Raw genomic sequence first — 7,286 nt, forward strand, 5'->3', positions numbered from 1 at the left:
TGGATTTTGGGGGACACAGTTCAGCCCATAACAGGAAGTAAGACATTTTGCCAGGTGACTACAGTGCAGAGCAGTAAGAGTTTTCTCAAAGTAAAGAAACATTACTCCTGAGGTTTAGAGAAGGTAGGATCAACTTCCTTTGGAGGTAGAGGGAAGTTCCCAGGGTGCAGGACAATTGAGCTGGACTGGAGTAGATGACCCAGCCTGTGAGGAAGAGGATTCCACCCTACAGCATAGAGGGCTTTTGAATGTGAGGGGTCTAGGAGACTGAGTGGAAACAGACAGAGGAGGCCCAATGCCAGGCTGAGATCTGAGGTTCAGGCTGGCAGTCCTCAGACCTCTACTCCTGGAGTTAACTCCCAGCACCCTTCTCACCTGCCTACATGGCCCTGCTCTCCCTTGTCTGAAGGGGCCCAACTCACTCTCCACCTTCCTGGCCTCCAACCTGACACAAAACTATTCCCTCTGTCCAAGAACCAAAGTCAGTCTCACCTAAGTTGTCCACATACCTCCAGCTGTTGGAGCCTCATGTCTCCTTTTCTGCTTGACTGACTCAGGACTTAGTGATCTGGCAAAAAGCCTTGAAGCAATGTTCTCATCATTCTTCCTGCCCATCTGCCTGACACAGAGTCCTTGTGCAGCCAGAAGGATTCCAGAAGAGCACTTGTATGGCAATAAAGAAATTGACAACTTAGAAGAAATGGACAAGTTTTTAGAAACATACAGTCCACCCAAACTGAACCAAGAAGATATATATCATTTGAATAGACCAATCACTATAAGTGAAGTAGAATCAGCAATAAAAAATCTCCATGCAAACAAAAGTCCAGGACCAGATGGCTTCACTGGGGAATTTTACCAAAAAGACCAAGAAGAGCTCATACCAATCCTCCTCAAACTGTTCCAAACGATTGAAAATGAGGGAATGCTCCCAAATGCATTCTATGAAGCCACCATCACTCTGATACCAAAGCCAGACTAAGATACTACAAAAAAAAAAAAAATGAAAACTATAAGCCAGTATCACTGAGGTACATAGATGCAAAAATCCTCAACAAAACACTAGCAAACAGAATACAACAAACCATAAAAAGATTATACAACATGATCAAGTTGGGTGCATCCCAGGGACACAAAGATGGTTCAACATATGCAAATCAATCAACATGATACACCTCATCAACAAGAGAAAGGTCAGAAATCACATGATCATCTCAATAGGCAGAGAAAACTCATTTGATAAAATTGAACACCCATTTATGATAAAAACTTACCAAAGTGGGTATAGAGGGAACATATCTCAAAATAATAAAAGCTACCTATGACAAACCTACAGCCAGCATAATGCTTAATGGTGAAAAGGTGAAGAAAGCCTTCCTGCTAATATTTGGAACAAGACAAGAATGCCCACTCTCACCACTTCTATTCAATATAGTATTGCAAGTCCTAGCCCTAGCAATTAGTCAAGAAAAAGAAATGAAAGGAATCCAAACTGGAAGAGACAGGGTAAAATTGTCATTATACATGGATGACATGATACTGTATATAGAAAACCCTAAAGGCTCCAACCAAAAACTACTAGAGGTGATGAAAGAATTCAGCAATGTAGCAGGATACAAAATAACATACAGAAATCAGTGGCATTTCTTTACACAAACAATGAAATATCAGAAAAGGGAAATAAAGAAACAGTCCCTTTAAAATTGCATCCAAAAAATAAAATACTCAGGAATAAATCTGACCAAGGAAGTCAAAGGCCTATATGCAGAAAACTACAAAACACTGACTAAGGAAATTAGAGATGACTTTAAGAAATGGAAAGATATCCTGTGTTCTTGGATAGGAAGAATTAATGTGATTAAAATGGCTATATTACCCAAAGCCATCTACATGTTGAATGCTATCCCTATCAAATTACCAAGGACATTTTTCAGAGAACTAGAACAAATAATCCTAAAATTGATATGGATTCACAGAAGACCCAGAATTGCCAAGCAATACTGAAGAAAAAGAATGAAGCTGTAGCAATAACCCTCCCAGACTTCAGACAATATTACAGAGCTACAGTCATCAAAACAACATGGTACTGACATAAAAACAGATGTATGGGTCAATGGAACAGAAGAGAGAGCCCAGAAATAAATCCACAAATTTTTGGTCAATTCAACTTTGACAAATGAGTCAAGAACATACAATGGAGTAAAGACAGTCTCTTCAGCAAATGGTGTTAGGAAAACTGGACAGCAGCATGTAAAGTGATGAACTTAGAACACTCCCCCACACCATACAAAAAGATAGACTCAAAATAGCTTAAAGACTTAAACATGAGACAAGACACTCTAAACCTCTTAGAAGAAAACACTGGCAAAATATTATCTGACATACATCTCAGCAATGTACTCCTAGGGCAGTCTACCCAGGCAATAGGGAAAAATAAGAAAAAAAAAAAAAAAAAAACCAAATGGGACCTAATTAAACTTATAATCTTTTGCACAACAAAGGAAACTATAGGCAAAACAAAATCTATGGAATGGGAGATAATATTAGGAAAACATGAGACTGACAAGAGCTTAATCTCCAGAATATATAAACAACTTATATAACTTAATCAGCAAAAAAACAACCAACATAATTCAAAATGGGCAGAAAAACTAAACAAGAAATTCTCCAATGAAGACATACAAATGGCCAAAAGGCACATGAAAAAAATGCTCAATATCGTTAATTATTAGAGAAACGTAAATCAAAACTACAATGAAATATGACTTCATGCCAGTCCGAAGGACCGTCATTCCGAAGTCCATAAATGATACATGCTGGAGAGGCTGGGGAGAAAAGGGCCCCTCCTACACTGTTGGTGGAAATGTTGCTTGGTGCAGCTGTTATGGAAAACAGTATGGAGATTCCTCAAAAGTCTAAAAATAGTCTTACCATATGATCCAGGACTCCCACTCCTGGACATATATCCAGAAGGAACCCTATTTTAAAATGACACCTGCACCCCAATGTTCATAGCAGCACTATTTACAATAGCCAAGACATGGAAACAGCCTAAATGTCCATCAACAGATGATTGGATAAAGAAGAAGTGGTATATTTATACAATGGAATACTATTCAGCCATAAAAACCGACAACATAACGCCATTTGCAGCAACATGGATGTTCCTGGAGAATGTCAATCTAAGTGAAGTAAGCCAGAAAGAGAAAGAAAAATACCATATGAGATCGCTCATATGTGAAATCTAAACAAACAAACAAACAAACAAAACATAAATACAAAGGAGAAACAGACTCATAGACATAGAATACAAACTTGTGGCTGCCAAGGGGGTGGGGGGGTGGGAAGGGATATACAGGATTTCAAAATGTAGACTAAATAAACACGATCATACTGTATAGCACAGGGAAATATATACAAGATCTTATGGTAGGTAGCTCACAGAGAAAAAAATGTGACAATGAATATATATATATGTTCATGCATAACTGAAAATTGTGCTCTACACTGGAATTTGACACAACATTGTAAAATGATTATAAATTGATAAAAAAAGAAAGAAAAAAGTGATTCTGGTGAGGGCTAAGAAAGAAAGAGGGGCACTGGAGAGAAAGTCTCCATATGTGTAGAGAAAACACAAACAATCATGAACAGAATGTTGATAGAAATACGGAATGCTAAAGGCTATTCTGGTTAGGTCTCAAATGGAAATGAGGAACATGTTATTGAAAGTTGGAAGAAAGGCAATTCTTGTTATCATATGGCAAAGAAATTGACTGAACTATACTCTAGTGTTTTGTGGAAGGTGGAACTTGTGAGTGATGAAACTGAATATTCACCTGAGGGGATCTCTCAACAAAGTGCTGAAGAAGTGGCTTAGTTTCTCATGACTGCTTATAGTAACACATCAGGAGAGAGAGAAATTGAAGACAGAATTGTTAGGCCAAAAGTAATTAGAATTTAGAGATTTGAAAAATTCTCAGCCTATCTATATCTCAAAATGAGAAGGTTTGTTCCAAAGAGAACTCTAAGGGAATAGCTGAGCAACCATTTGAAGAAGAAATTCTGGATGTGATTAAATCAATTATCTCTGCAGAGGCCAGGAATACAGAGGGATGAAACCAGCAGAGACATTGCCAATGGGAACTTGAAAGGACAGAGAAAGCCAGGCAGAATGAGGGAAGGCTGCCAGAATTCTTGGATTCTGCAAAACGGAAGAAGAGAGGTATTTGGCTGTGAACACGTGCTTCCCTTCAAGAAAAGGGAAGAAGAGACCCCAAAGGCAATGCATAGCTTATCAGGGCTGTGGATCCCACCACAGGCCCAGGAACCTCAGAATCAAAGTGTGGGAGTGTTGCTGTCACAGAGCATCATGGTGTAGACAGAGACCTTACAGAGAGATGGAATGTGGGTGGCACCCCACCAAACTGAAGGAGGGGGGGAGCTACCTCAGCGAGCTGTGGGAGTGATACTGCCTCCCCAGTGGGCCTGGAGGGCAGAGCATCAAACCAAAGAGGATTATTCTCCTCCATTAAGGTCTGATGGGATTTGCCTCGCTAGGTTTTGGACTTCATTGGAAACTGTCACCCCTTCCTTTTTCTCTGTTTCTTCCTTTTGCAGTAGGAGTGTTTATTATATGCTCATCTGACCATCATAGTTTGGAAACACTTGTTTGGTTCACAGATTTACAGCTATACACTAAATTTGCCTCAGGGTGATTAGTACTTCCAGTTTCACTCATGTGTGATTCAGATGCTATTTAGATGCGACTTTGGACTTTAAAATTTAGAGTTGATGCTTGAATGAGTTAAGGCCTTTGAGACTTATTGGGATAGTCTCAAAATGTATTTTGCATGCAAAAAGGGCATGAATTTGGGGTACAAGGGGCAGAATGCTATGGACATATGTCCCCCTAAAATTCATATATTGGAGCCCTAACCGCAACGTGATGGTATTTGGGGATGAGGATTCATTTAGGGAGGTAATTAGGTCATTAAAATAGGGCTCTCCTAATGGGATTAATGCCCTTATAAGAGAAGGCATCAGAGAGATTCTCTTTTCTCTCCACCACAGGAGGACACAGAAAGAAGTCAACCGTCTGAAAGCAAGGAAGAGAGCTCTCACCAGGAACTGAATCTGTCACCTTGATCTTGGACTTCCAACCTCCAGAACTAAGAAATAAACATCTGTTTTTTAAGCCACTCAGTGTTTGGTATTTTGTTATAGCAGTCCAAGCTGATGAAGACATACAGAATATATGAGATGGTCTAATACATGTATATCCATGGTTCTAGAAGTAGACACAGGAGAGAATGAGGAGGAAAAAAACATTTGAAAAAGATAATATTATGTTCTAGAGTTGATGAAGAATGTGTCTTTGCAGTTAATGAAGCAAACTAGATCATGCAGAGGATAAATTTTTTAACCTAAAACTAGTCACACCTCAATTAAGAATAGAACACAAAAGATGAAATATAGTGCTAAAAACAATTAGCAAGGAAACATTGATCACCCACCATGAAAGAATTATAAAAGTGATGGCATAATTTTAAAAACAATAACAAAAACCATAGTTGATGAAATATATTTTCAAAGTTCTGAAAGGGAAGACTTTTCATCTGGACCTGATAACCCAGTAACATTATGATTTATAAAAGTTCACCAACAAGAGAATTGATAAATTATTTTTAACACATCCATATAATGCAAACTTATAAATAATTTTAAAAAATTAAAGAACATGTACTATACCGATTTTTATTACTTTGAAGTCAGAATGTTGAAATAGAAGCCAAAGGCAATATGATATGCATATGATTCCATATATAAGCAAACATATTTTCAGTATGTTTAATTTTGATTAATTATACTGTGCAAAAAGCATAAACATTTTTATAAGTTGGATATACACCAAGTTCTTGATAGTGGTTATATTTCTCACTGTTGGTGAGCGTGCACAGTGTTATAGCTCTTATGGAAAACAATATGAAGTTTCCTCAAAAATTTAAAAATATACCTACCATGTGATCCAGTAATCCTGCTTCTGTATATATATACAAAAGAATTCAAAGCGGGATCTCAGAGAGATATTTGCACAGCTGTATTCATTGGAGCAGTTTTCAGAAATAGCCAGGAGGTGAAAAGCCAAATGCCCATCAATAGGTGAATGGGTCATGTGGGCTATACATACAATGGACGATTATGTAGCCTTAAAAAGGAAGGAAATCATGTCGCATGTTACAACAGGGATGAAACTGTCGGATACTATGCTAAGTGAAATAAACCACTTATTAAGGGACAATTAATGTATGATTCCACTCATATGAAACACCTACAGTAGTCAAAATCATAGAAACAGAAAGTAGAAAAGCAGTTGTCAAGGTCTAGGGGAGGAGGAGGGAGAATTAGCATTTAATGTGTACAGAGCTTCAGAATCGAAAGATGAAAAACTTCTAGAGATCTGTTGTACAGCAATGTGAATATACTTAACACCACTAAACTGTAACTTAAAAATGGTTAAGATGGTTTCAAAAAAGGATGAAAACACAGGTATAAATCTTCTTGACATAGGATTAGTCAACATAGCTTTAGCGATGACACCGAAACACAAACAACAACAGAAACAAAAAATAAACTTTACCAAATTTAAATGATTTTTCTGCTTCAAAGGACATTCTCGAGAAAGTAATGGACAACCCACAGAATGAGAGAATATTTTTTGCAAATCATATCTCTGAAAAGAGACTTTTATTTAGAATACATAATTGCTCATACATATTGCTCCATAGCAGATATACAAATGGCCAAGAAGCATATGAAAAGCTCAGTGTCAGGGAAGCGCAATCCAAAACCACAATGAGACACCACTTCAGAACCATGAGGATGGCTGTCATCAAAAAGACAAAGGATAACATGTGTTGGCTATAATGTAGAGATAAACTGGAACCCTCATAGTCTACTAGTGGAAATACGTAAAATTGTGCAGCCACTTTGGAAACAGTCTGGCAGTTTCTAAAAAGGCTAACCACAGAGTGTCCTTACAACCCAGCCATGACAATCTCAGGTATGCAGCTGTGAGAAATGAAAACATAGATCTCCACAAAACTTGTATACTAATGTTCATAGGAGAATTATTCCTAATAGAAAAAAACAAATTGTGTGGACACCAGTTCACACACGTGTCTCTGTCCTGAGTGCTCAGCCCCGCCCCCGGGCCACAGGAGCCAATCCGCTCGCTCGCTGCCCAGCGCTGCCCCGGAGCCGTCCTCAGCTGGGCCCCGCCCTCC

Source organism: Camelus bactrianus, chromosome 11, assembly GCF_048773025.1.
Source record: "Camelus bactrianus isolate YW-2024 breed Bactrian camel chromosome 11, ASM4877302v1, whole genome shotgun sequence".
Taxonomy (NCBI): Eukaryota; Metazoa; Chordata; class Mammalia; order Artiodactyla; family Camelidae; genus Camelus; species Camelus bactrianus.